A 14,040-nucleotide genomic window follows, 5' to 3' on the forward strand; every position below is an offset into this window, starting at 1 on the left:
TTGTTATGCAAACTTGTCAAGAAAAAAATTAAAAAATAAATTGTTTTATTAAAAAAAAAAGCGTATATACAAGGAGTCGCAAATACAGGACTATGTAGGTATACTGTAACATTTTACTTAAAAAAATGTATAATAAACCTAAGAAACTGGTTATGGTCAATCAAAGGTTTCAAAAGATAAGGTAAGGAGACTGGTTTTTGATGTTAAATGGTCTCCTAGCCTCTTTACATATTATATATACACATATTTAAGAGATTGGTTTTACCTATCAACTGGTCTCCTAAATAAACAAAGAAACCAGGCATTATATCCGGTCTCTTAACCTAGGACACCTGTGAGATGGAGATGTGTTATAGTCTCTATAGAATCGCTTGGATGAGATCAACAAAGAGGAGATCAATATCATTAATGAGAAGTCTTTCACTCCAAAGCTCCATTGATATTGAAAAGAAAAAGATACACCAAGGGCGCACTAAGCTTGTGAATTTGAGGCAAGAGATATTCAAGGAGATGGTTGTAGGACAAAGCTTGATCCTCCAAAAGGGGAAACTCTATAATGGCTGTCCAGCCATTAAAAACCTTAGTTCAACAGTTAGCACTAGTGGAAAAATAAGGAAGGGTTGCGGTTAAAACGGTCGTAAGGGCTGCGTTTTTGGCCAGCAGCCCTTCAACATAAAGGAAGGGCTACGATTTTCAACCGCAGCCCTTCAAAACGAAGGGCTGCGGTTTTATTCCTAAATGCAACCCTTCGTAGTTAGAAGGGTTGCGTTTTGGGACTAAAATCGCAGCCCTTCTTCAAGTGAAGGGCTGCGGTTTTAATCCTATAACGCAACCCTTTGAGACCAAAAGGGCTGAACCGCAACCCTTCTTAAAGTGAAGGGCTGCGGTTTTAATCCTAAAATGCTGCCCTTTGAGTTAAGAAGGGTTGCGTTTTAGGATTAAAATCGCAACCCTTTGTATTAGCTTTTTTTTTTAAAAAAAATAAATATGATGCAGCAGCCCCCCACACCCTGCACCCCCCTGCCCACCCCTTGCACCCCCCTGCCCACCCCTTGCACTTCCCCCCTTCCCTGCCCCTCGACCCCATCCCACCCCCTTCACTCCCCTGCACCCCCATCCCCAGCACCCCCATCCCCAGCCCACCCTCTACCAAACCCTCCACCCAGCAGCCCCCAACCCCACCCCCCAACCCAAAACCTCCCTTCGACCACTAGTAGAATAATTGCTATTTGCTGCGGTAATATTGCTGCGGTTTTACCCATACGCAGCAATATATCACGTAAAAAAAAAGAAAAATATAAAGTAACCATATTGCTGCGGTTTCGGCAAAAAACCGTAGCAATATGATTTCAGAGGAAAATTTTTGATCATTTAACCAAATATATTGCTGCGGTTTTTGGCAAAAACCGCAGCAATATATTAAAATAATAATAAAAAAATATTACTTAGACCTATTGCTGCGGTTCCTACATGAACCGCAGCAATATACTTTTAAATTAATATAAAAAGGCCCATTAGGGTTTCATATTTCACTCCTCTCACCCTCAATTACACGCCTCTCCCTTTCCCTCTCACTCTCAATTCCACGCCGCCTCTCCTTCTCCCTCTCAGTTCCATGCTGCCTCTCCTTCTCCCTCTCAGTTCCACGCTGCCTCTCCTTCCTCTCCTCCCCTCATCTTCTCTCTCCCTCTAAACCCTCTCATCCTCTTATTTATCAACGGTCGCGAGGGTTGTCTCGGGTTGCCCGCGACAACTCTTCGTTCATTCGTCACATGCAACGAAGTTTCGGTTGGTGGCTGGCGACCTCGACCCAATTCATTCGTCACGCGTTTCCTCGACCGCAAGTCGTCGTCGGAAGTTTCGGTTCGTCGTTCGCTCGCAGTCCCTTCGTCCGCCAAAGCTTTGATCAAGTCTTGAACCGCAGTTCGTCGCTCGCAAACCGGTCTTCGTCGCTCGCAGTCCCTTCGTCGTTCGCAAACTCTTCGTCATCGCTTGAAGACCGTTCGACAGCCGATGGGTCGTCCATCTTCGTCGCCCGTTCGATATCTTTGTTCTTTTTTTTTCGTTTTTAAGCTCTGTATATAAAAAAAAATTAAATGCAACAATATTATTTCCATTATTTTAGTTTTAGGATTTCTGTTTTGATTATTTTCATTTTTAGACGTGGGTAGATTTTTTGTTTTAGTGTTTGTAGTCTGTAGATCAGTTTCTCATTTCTCTTTATTGTAGTTTTTGTTTTTATTATATTTATTTTTGTAATGAATCAGTTAGTAGTTTTTTTTATACTTTTGATTTTTATATTATACCTTACCTATATTGTAATAATATATTTCAATTTGTATTGTTTATATTTTTGAATGTTATATAATAATTTGTTGTCATTAGTTTTAATCAGTAGTGTTTTATTTCATTTAGCCTTTTTGTCTTTTAAATTTGATGACAAAATACCAAAAAAAAAAATAATTTTTTTTACCTGTACTACTACATATTGCTGCGGTTTTCCCAAGAAACCGCAGCAATATCCCTTATAAATCTGATTAAAAAAATAATATATTGCTGCGGTTTTACGGATAAAACCGCAACAATATGTTCAAATATTGCTGCGGTTTAAATATTGCTGCCCTCTTAATTGCTGCGCGCCCAAAACCGTAGCAATATGGCACTTTTTAACCACAGCAAATGGCATTTATTCTACTAGTGGACACAAAAAAAAACCCGATCAAATTGCAATAATATATGACAAGTTTTTGAACGTAATAATTAACTTTAAATATATATTTAATAATGTAAAAAGTGTACATAGAATTGATACAAACTAGTAGATGTAGCTAAAATGTATCATAAGCAATCATCGGTAATTAGGATGCCAACTTATCCCGAACTTCATGTAATTCTTTTGTGGTGAAGGCCCTCAAACTTGGTGTGTTATTCATATAAACATTGCAAAACAACCAAGGAATAAACACATGATATAAGAATTCAATCATTTACCGTAGTTAGTAGTTCTAAAAATGACATATACTTTCCCGAAATTCAATCAAAAACAAATGTAAGCCTAAAATTCTACACACTAGCTAGTTATATTATATCTCATATTATCATATTCAAAAAGAAAATGGAGTTAAATGACTCGAGAAATAGGAATTGGACGCGAAAAGGCATAAATAGGCCTAAAATCACATTTATGTTCCCGATATACAACCAACAACAAATGCAAACCTAAGAATCTACACAATAATTACATTATACCTCATATAATCATGTTCAAAATGAAATTGGGGTTAAATGACGCGATAAGTACGATTTGGTAGCGAAAAGGTAAAACTAGGCCTAAAATGACCTTTTCGTCCCAATATTCAACCTACAACAATTGCAAGCCTAAAAATCTACACAATAGTTACATTATGCCTCATATTATCTGTTCAAATGAATTTGGGGTTAATGACTCGATAAATACGATTTGGAAGCGTAAAAGGCAAAAATAGGCATAAACTAACATATACTAATAAGTTACATACCTTTTGAAGATCATCGACGTTAGTGCAACGGTTGACGATATCGAACATGTACCTCAGTACATAATAGCACATGCAAGTCCATCTTCTTGTTGCGGACTAAATGTTCACCAAAGGATGCATCCAATGACATTCATGTTAGATGTGTAGTATGTGGCTAAAAGTGTTTCTATATAAGGACAAATAAATTAGTCATGTTACCTCGACTGATTTCCAAACCGGAGCTTTTGATGATCCACTAACATGCTTCATCACACTACATCAATACATTATTATAAGATTAGATGTACTAACTGTTTATATATATAAAGATGATGAATAATGTGTAATATTAATAAGTGCGCATATAATGAGTTTCGATTAGGGTACCTATTTAACAATGATTTGATTAGTAAGGACCGTGGTGGTTGTCGACGCAAAGAATCAAAGTGGTAGACTTCGTTACGTGACAAACATATCGCAAGCAGTGCCCAATGAGCCATACAACAAGAAAATATAGTTATTATTAATCGTAGAACAATTAATAGGTCAATTTAATTATCGAATAATAAAAGTAAAATGAGTTTAAGAAGCATACTTTTCAATATAAGGAACAAGAATGATCTTTATCCAATACGAGAAGATGCTTTGAAAATCATATCGAGATACTCTTTCACTTTGGATTTATTTTGTAAGCAATTGTCATCTGGTATTATGTTTGGACATAACCAACCAAACATTGACTCATGACTAGATTTTGCAATCAATTCATTATATAATAACCTGAGAAATCATATTTATTAAAAAAAACATACTTATTATGGAAGTTAAATTGAAAACTACTTAAGGCATATGTATATGTGTATTTAATTTATATATACTTATGTATTACCTCATGAATTTGTATCATGGAAACATTCAACTCTACCCCACATAAGAATTCTTTAATATCAACCTTAGAAATGAATTGTCGATGAGTCCTCAATGTAGTGGAATTGTTGCTCCGCCAAAGCAACCTCAATTGTACTATCATTAGGTAAATCGCTAGCGCACTCATGTAACCAAAAGCATGGAGTACTAAGGCCTCGCACCACCTCTAGATCGATAATAAGTGGATTCTTTGTCATAGAAACCTTTTCCTTCACCACATTTCGTTCACATTCATCACGCCGGCCTTTCTCAGGTGAACATGTCTTCTTTCCCATCCTGTCATGTGAGTCGGCCTTCCCCGAAACCTAGTAATTAGTTAAAAGTAAAGATATTACTGATAGGCTAAAGTTGTATCACCTAATCAAAAATAACCTAAGGTCCACTAACTAGTAGTCAGGGAAGTCAGGATCGAATCCACAGGGAGAAGTTATATTATGTATCTGAACTCTAATATTACACTAACGAAATCAGATGAATGGTTGTGTTACTAAACTAAGCAGATAGCAGAATTAAATATGAAGGTGTAAATATATTAATAAAGTACTAGAATCATGGATCACTATGCATACAATTCGGAAAATCAGGGATAAATAATAACCACCTAGTAAGTCATATGTCTAGGGCACATGTAATTTCTCTCGAACATTACCTCCCTCAAAGATCACCCAGCCGCTCTCGCATAGTCAAGGGTCACTTTGCCTAATAATTGAAAGCCTATACGGTATCTCTCCTCTCGAAGTAGATTCAGTATTGCAACAATAGAAATATAAATCAGGCCTAACTTATAATCCTAGCATGAAGAATCAATCAAAGGAAACAGTTGAAATACAAGATAGAGTGGGAAAAAAGTGAAGAAAGTGGAGTAAGAGATGAGTAGAAAGTGATGGGAGAGAAAAATTGGAGGATTTGAAGGTTTGAGTGAGGGTCTTCAATGGTGAAAGGGGGGTTTGGAGAAGAAGATGAGAGAATTTGGGGGTCAGGGTTTGGAGGAGAGAGAAAGTGTGAGAGGAAGTGAATGAAAACAAGGGGAAAAAACCCCTTTAATCTCGCAGCCGGATCCCGAGCCCGATGCAATCGGGCGTGTTTTTTTCTTCGAAATTTTTCGTAATTCGTTGCGCGCCCGATCGGGCAATCTCGCCCGATGGCATCGGGCGTCTGTCAGTTTCTTCCCAAAAATTGAATTCGTTGCGGGCCCGATCGGGTGTCCATGCCCGATCGGGCGATTTTTTTTTGTCTTCCAAGTTTTGGTTGCGGGCCCGATCGGGCGTCTGCCAATTTCTTGAATTTTTGTCGTACATTGAGTTGACGGAACATCGCCCGATCGGGTGTCCAGGCCCGATCCCATCGGGCGGTTGCCTTTTTTATGCGATTCATGTTTACGTTGCGCGCCCGATGGCCTCGGGCATTGCAATGGCTCGTATTTTTGAATGAGCTTTTCCAGTTGGGAAGCAATCCTGCACACATGTAACCTGAAGAGGAATATCAGTACCCTCTCACTCTCTCACCAAACTACAAAAATTAGCAAAGTAAAAATAAAAATCTAGAAAAAAAAAACTACGAAAGATAAGGAAAGAAGTCGGGTTGCCTCCCGATCAGCGCTGGTTTATAAAGGTCCCGCACGACCATAATGCTTCATCCCTCAAACAGAAGGGGATGGGGGTTGAAGGTATAACTCCTCCACAGACCCAACAGGGATTCCCGTATAGTACAACTTCAGACGTTGTCCATTAACTTTGAACTTCTCACCTGTTGCATTCATCACCTCAATAGAACCAAACTTGTTAGTGTTAGTGACAGAAAAAGGACCAGACCACCTAGACTTCAGCTTACCAGGAAAAAGCTTTAGTCTAGAGTTGTACAATAAAACCTTGTCACCAATATTGAACTCCCTCTCAGAATTTTCTTATCATGCCATCTCTTAGTGCGCTCTTTGTAGAGACGCGAACTATCATAAGCATTTAGTCTAAGTTCATCAAGCTCATTGATTTAATAGACGTTTTTCCTGCTAATTTAGCATCAAGGTTCAACTCTTTAACCGCCCAAAAAGCCTTATACTCTAGTTCGACAGGTAGGTGGCATGCTTTTCCATAGACTAGTCGATAAGGGGTGGTACCAATAGGGGTCTTAAAAGCAGTTCTATAAGCCCATAAGGTGTCATCTAACTTATCACTCCAATCTTTTCTGATTTAGCTACCACTTTCTCCAAAATAGACTTTATTTCACGGTTAGACACTTCTACTTGCCCACTTGTCTGAGGGTGGTATGCTAGGCCAGTCCTATGGTAGACACCATACTTTTTGAGTAGGGCTTCAAAGGTTCTTTTGTGAAAGTGGGATCCACCATCACTAATGACAACTTGGTACCCCAAACCGTGGAAAGATAATCTTTTTAACATTTTCATGACAACCTTAGAGTCATTGGTGGTGATGCAATAGCTTCTACCCACTTAGAACATAGTCAACACAACAAGTATGAAATTTTGCCTGAGGAAGAGGGAAAAGGACCCATAAAATCAATACCCCACACATCAAATAGTTCAACTTCTAGGATGGGGTTTGGGGCATCTCATGTCTACGGGAAATATTTCCTGTTCGTTGGCATGCATCACAAGACTTAACAAAATACTAGCTATGAAAAAGTGGCCAATAAAAACCAGATTGAAGTACCTTTGCTACTGTTTTGGAGGCCCAGCATGGCCTCCACATGGAAGGGAGTGAGAGTGCTTCAGAATGTCATGCACCTCCCACTCTGGGATACATCGCCTGATAATGTGTCAGCACAGAGCTTGTAAAGAGAGGGTCATCCCAAAAGAATGTTTGGCATCATGGAGAAATTTCTTTCTCTGCTGGTAGCTCAGCTCTGGAGGGGTTTGTCCACTCACACAAAAGTTGGCGAAGTCCGCATACCACGGGGTAACAGAAGTGACTGCCAGGAGCTTATCATCAGGAAAGGAGTCATCAATGGGTAGCCTTCTTCCATATCTTCATACTGCAATCGGGACAATGGTCAGCCACTACATTTTCTGCACCCTTTTTATCTCTGATCTCCAAGTCGAATTCTTGGAGCAGCAAAATCCACCGAATGAGTCGAGGCTTGGCCTCCTTTTTGGGAGGAGGTACTTCAATGCAGCATGATCGTGTAGACAATGACTTTGACCCAAGCAGATAGGTCCTGAACTTGTCCAAGTGCATAGACCACAGCTAGAGCTCTTTCTCTTGTGCATAATTACTTGAGCTTCATCGAGTGTCTTGCTAGCATAGTAGATGGCATGGAGGATGTTGTCTTTTCTCTGACCAAGGACAGCTCCCACAGCATAATCACTGGCATCACACATAATCTCAAATGGGAGGGTCCAATCTGGAGATCGGATGATAGGAGCAGTAATCAGAGCTTGCTTGATCCTGTTAAAAGACACTAGACACTCATCAGTAAACAGGAACGGGGCATCCTTGAGGAGCAACTGAGTAAGTGGTTTAGCAATTTTAGAGAAGTCCTTGATAAAGCGGCGATAAAATCCCGCATGACCAAGAAAACCTCTAACACCCTTAACATTCACAGGAGGGGGTAATTGCTCAATCACTTGAATTTTTGCTTTGTCCACCTGGATGCCTCGTTCAGAAATAATATGACCAAGTACCACTCCTTCAGTAACCATGAAGTGGCACTTCTCCCAGTTCAAACAAGGTGGACATCCTCACATCTTTTCAGTACTTTAGCAAATTCAGCAAACATGCATCAAAATCAATGCCATACACACTAAAGTCATCCATAAATACTTCCATGATGGACTCAATAAATTCAGAAAATATGGCCATCATACAACGTTGGAAAGTAGCAGGGGCATTACATAGGCCAAAGGGCATCCTTCATATGCAAAGGTACCATAAGGACATGTAAAGGTGGTCTTCTCCTGGTCATCTGGGTGGATAGGGATTTGGAAGAAACCAGAATAGCCATCTAGATAACAAAATGAGAATGACAAGCTAGACGTTCCAACATCTGATCAATGAAGGGAAGGGGAAAATGGTCTTTCTTAGTGGCAACATTTAATTTCCTATAATCAATGCACATACGCCACCCAGTAACTACTCTTGTAGCAATTAATTCATTTTTCTCATTTTTAACTACAGTAGTACCGCCCTTTTTAGGAACCACTTGAACTGGACTCACCCACTTAGAATCAGAAATAGGATAGATAATCCCAGCATCAAGCAATTTCATAACCTCTTTTTTGACAACTTCCTGCATATTCGGGTTCAAACGACGCTGACCTTGTATACTAGGACGATGATCATCCTCAAGATGAATTTTATGCATGCAAAAGTCAGGGCTTATGCCTTTCAAATCATCAATTTATATCCAATGGCCTTTTTATGTTGTCGCAAAACAGACAAAAGTTGAGACATTTGACCATCATTTAATGCAGCACTAACAATCACAGGGCAATTTTCAGAATCATCCAGAAAAGCATATCGCAGAGAAGGGGGAAGGGGTTTCAGTTCAGGTTTCTTTACCTCTACCGGTAGTAGCACATACTAACCGTTCATCCTCGAGTGGTAACCATCAAGCTCGACACAGGTAAAAGCTGCTTCCCAAGCATCCACTTCAGTAGTCCGGATAATATCATCACCTGTGGAAGAGGTAAAACAAAGCAAAGCCTCCAGGGATCCCGCAAAGGGATTGAGGCATGTCATCATTAACCAGCACATCAATGACATCTATTCTGTAACAGGCTTCCTCTAGCATGGGACTTTTCAAAGCATTGGTCAAACTAAAAGTTACCTTATCATCCCCCACAGTCAAAGTTAATTTCCCATTTTTACATCTATGACAGCTCCAGCAGTATGAAGGAATGGTCTCCCTAAAATGATTGGGATTTGAGTATCCTCTTCCATGTCAAGCACAACAAAATCCACAGGAATGTAAAATTTACCTACCCTCACAGGAACGTCCTCTAAGATACCTAGGGGTATTTAACAGAACGGTCAGCCATTTGAAGAGTAATGTTGGTACATTTTAAATCTCCCATGTCAAGCTTTTTCAAACAGTCAAGGGCATGACACTAACACTAGCACCTAAATCACATAAGGCTTTGTCAATAAATATGGTGCCAATATTACAAGGGATGGAGAAACTCCCCGGATCTTTCAATTTAGGAGGGGATTGATTTTGCAAAAGAGCACTACATTCTTCAGTAAAGGCAACAGTTTCTACTGCATTAAAGGCTCTTTTCCTAGTCAAAATTTCCTTCAAAAATTTAGCATATGCAGGTACTTGAGTAATGAGTTCAGTAAATGGAACAGTTACCTGAAGATTTTTCACTACCTCCATAAACTTACCAAGTTGGTGATCCAGCTTATTCTTTGATAGACGAGTGGGAATGGAACCTTTATCGCAGGAGTGGTGGAGGATATTTTTCAGGTACTTCTGCTTCTCTGCATTTGTGTTGGTGGTAGCCTCAGGAGCTGACGAAGTTTCAGTAGTCTGCATTTTTTTCTGGCTCAACCGGACCATCCTTAGGCATTGGGGACCATCATAATGTGTTCCACTCCTAACAGTGATGGTATTGGCAGTGTCCCTTGGTTGCATTGATTGTGAAGGTAAGGCCCCAGGTGGCCTACTAGCAGAAGAACTAGCCAACTGAGCTAGTTGAGTCTCCAACATCTTGTTATGCGTGCCCAAATTTTCCAGTTGAGCTTTTGTGTCAGCTTGAAAAGCATTGAACCCTTCTGCATCTGGAACATCATATTCTTCAACTCTGTCATGGCTGGGTCAGCAGGAGGGCAGGCTGTGGAGGTGCTTGATTTCTCTGAAAACCAGGTGGAGCTTGTTGTGAGGTTGGTATTGTTGACCCTGTTGTTGAGGTGGATATGGTTGTTGAGGTTGAGGGTTCAACACATTAGTACTCCTATATGAGAGGTTGGATGTGTCTTAACCCAGGATTAGGTGTTGGAATAGGGTTGAATGGTTCCTAGGTTGTGACTGGAAAGCATTGACGGCCTCACAGTTATTTCCCAGCGCAGGACACTCTTGAGAGTTGTGCCCAGATATTCCACAAGCATCACATATATGCACATTATAGTTAGAAGCACTAGCCATCGCATTAACACTCATTGGGAGGAATCATTACCTAACTTCAGGGATCAATTTCTGAGTTAGAGTAGCTAGTTGCCCAGACAGTAGGAAATGGCTTCAACATCATGTTTACCTCCTTTTTCAAAGAGGAACGAATGGTAGAGGCTTGATTAGATGCTAGCTTCTCCAAAAGTTCATACCCTTCCTCAATTGCTTTATCCATGAAGAACCCACCAGATGCTCCATCAATTACCCGTCGTGTATCTGCATCAACTCTAGTGTAGAAAATCTGACACAAGTACCACTGGTCCAACCCATGATGAGGACATAGACGCTGCAGATCCTTGAACCGCTCCCAAGCTTCATATAGAGATTCACCAGGATCTTGGGTGAAAGTAACTATACATGTCTCATATCTGCAGTTTTCTGGTAAGGGTACCACTTGATAGAAAATCTTGGAAAGTTCTGGCCAGGTGGTGATGGTGGAAGGCAGCTTTATACCAGAACAAAGCTTTATCGCGCAGAGAGAAACCAAATAGGAGGAGTTTCATCTCATCAGGAGTAACACCAGCTTGCTTCTGAGTAGCACAACACTGTAAAAATCTCTGCAGTGCTGATTTGGGTCTTCAGATGGTAACCCAGCGAACTGATTGTTCTGAACCATATTCAGAACATGAGACTTGATCTCAAAATTTGTAGCGCAATAGTGGGCATCCGTACCCCAGTAGGCACGTTATCAGGAGATGGTTGTGCATAGTCTCTGAAGGTTCGAGTAACATTCTCACCCATGTTGAGAGTAATAGGTGAGGTGGGGGTTTTTGGTGTGGGGATGATGGTGGAGAAGGTGTCTTTTGGGAGGGTGTCCCTGCAGACAGCTTAGCTTGTTTAGTTTTCTTTCTGAGTCTACGAGCGGTCTTTTCAATCTTCGGATCGAACGGGATGAGATTTGGGGATTTCAATTTCCTGCTCATACACCAAAAACACTAAAACAAACGTGAGATGCTCCAAAGAACAGGTGTTCTTCAGAGTAGAGGTTAGTTTAATACTATAATTCAGACAAAATAAAATAAACCGTCTCCCCGGCAACGGCGCCAAAATTTGAAGGCTAAAGTCGTATCACCTAATCAAAAATAACCTAAGGTCCACTAACTAGTAGTCAGGGAAGTCAGGATCGAATCCACAGGGAGAAGTTATACTATTGTATCTGAACTCTAATATTACACTAACGAAATCAGATGAATGGTTGTGTTACTAACTAAACAGATAGCAGAATTAAATATGAAGGTGTAAATATATTAATAAAGTACTAGAATCATGGATCACTATGCATACAATTCGGGAAATCAGGATAAATAATAACCACCTAGTAAGTCAACTGTCTAGGGCACATGTAATTTCTCTCGAACATTACCTCCCTCAAAGATCACCCAGCCGCTCTCGCATAGTCAAGGGTCACTTTGCCTAATAATTGAAAGCCTATACGGTATCTCTCCTCTCGAAGTAGATTCAGTATTGCAACATAGAAATATAAATCAGGCCTAACTTATAATCCTAGCATGAAGAATCAATCAAAGGAAACAGTTGAAATACAAATAATCAAACTAATCTATCAATCCCTTCATTGCATACATAGATCTCCACAATTCTAGATATAGAACTACTCACTCATAATCATGAAAACAATAACAAGAATCATATAAAAACTCATACTTTGAAACATGGCAAATAACTAAGAAATAATCTATTAACAATGGAAGAAATAACAAAGAAATAAGAAGAAAGATTACCGAATTATATTGAACTATGAATAAGCAAAAGGTTTGATCTTGAATTGAAATCACAAAGACTAAATTAAGGTTCTTGAAACACTCTCTAGAGAAAACTAATAATAAAAAAATAGAAGAGCTAATAATTCTGATTTTTCTATTTATACAAGCCCTAAAACAATAGCAAAAGTCTCGAAAAAAGGGCCGCATTCATTAAAAACCGCGTCTCGTCAGTCGCCCGATCGGGCCAAAGATGCCCGATGAAATCGGGCTCCAAAGCAGAGGAAAAAGCCAAAATCCCCAGACGCCCGATGAGATCGGGCTGACCCGCCCGATGACATCGGGCGGTCTGATCACGTGGTAGGTGGCAGCAGCTGGCATGGGCGCCCGACGTCGGGCCAGGTTGCCCGATCGGGCGAGACACCGAATCACGACTGGGCGTCTGACGCCCGATCGGGCCCGCAACAGAAACATAGAACCTGCTTCTTCGCCCGATCGGGCTGGGCCGCCCGATCCTGTCGGGCCGATCAGTTTAGGCTCGTTTCTTGTTTTTCCTTTGCTCAAAGTCCCGGAAAGCATCCTCGGGATCTAGAAACTCAGCGTCCAACCTCTCTAATCCAGTGTGCAATCATATAAAGTAGGTAATAGCTCCCTAAAACCTACAATCCAATACAAAACAGCAAACCACAACTAGATGGAGAGAGTTAGTATCAAATGGCTCCTAAGAGCACCATAACCATAACTTTTAGCACATAAATAGGGGAGAAAACTCTATATAAAATCATAATAACAATTACTGACAATCATAGGAACTATAAAAGAAAACCCGCATATATATGTTATGTTAATCATTGTACCTCATCTGAAAACCACACTAATGCACGCGGCCATAGAACATAACTGCCAAGGGCATCATTCAGTGACTGTAGACCAACTTCTGGCTTCGGCAGCAGAAGCGGTAATTCTTCGAAACCAGACAAAATCCCATTGAGGCAGACCATATAGTGAATATCATCCACTAACTGATTGTGCAATCGTACTCGGTCACTAGGGGGTTGTGCATGGCCATAAGCTACGAGAATGAAACTATCATAACCATCTCCTCAAGCTAATAGTTCACATGATGTCTCTTCCTTTAAAAAAAAACTCTATTTATAGTTAGTCTATGAAACAACATATATATAGTAAGAATTCATGCATTTAAGAACAATAGTTGTTCAACAAAGGAAAGGGATTAAGTGATTACCTTCAACTCCGGTACTACAGCTGGATCATGCTGGCTAGGTGTAATAACACAACGCTTCTTGAATGCAGCAAAAGTCGATAAACCTATTTGCTCCAAAATGGCGTTGAAATTTTATGTCATCTCCTCTCTGAGCTCCTCCCGAATTGCAGCTTTCATAGCCTCCACATCTACTAACGCTGCCAAATTCACACTACTTGCACTCGATCTTGTCGTTGTAGTGTATTGATAACCATATACCTTTCTCAAACCAAGGCGGACACCTCCTACGCCCCTCACGCGTCCATAGTGGTCCTTTCCTAAAGTTTCGTGCAATGCATCAATGTGTACTTTAGGAGTGAACTCAGCAGTTGCGTCTTTTTCCATGAAGCCAATCTACATAAGGATAAGAGAGAAATGCTAGTGAGCGCACAAGTTATATTATATATACCTTATATAACCATATAATCTGTACTTACACTGGCGTTGGCTATCTGTTGTGTTTCGGGATCAGGCAAGACTCTTTTTCCCTTTGCATCAACCCCATGCATCG

At 40.3% G+C, this 14,040-nt stretch overlaps 1 pseudogene; it reads left to right on the forward strand.

Annotated features, from left to right (window-relative positions):
* Positions 1–10,810: 10,810 nt before the first annotated feature.
* On the forward strand, positions 10,811–10,923 carry LOC125493069 (small nucleolar RNA R71; annotated as a pseudogene).
* Positions 10,924–14,040: the final 3,117 nt, after the last annotated feature.

Source organism: Beta vulgaris, chromosome 8 (assembly GCF_026745355.1).
Source record: "Beta vulgaris subsp. vulgaris cultivar EL10 chromosome 8, EL10.2, whole genome shotgun sequence".
NCBI classification, from domain to species: domain Eukaryota; kingdom Viridiplantae; phylum Streptophyta; class Magnoliopsida; order Caryophyllales; family Amaranthaceae; genus Beta; species Beta vulgaris.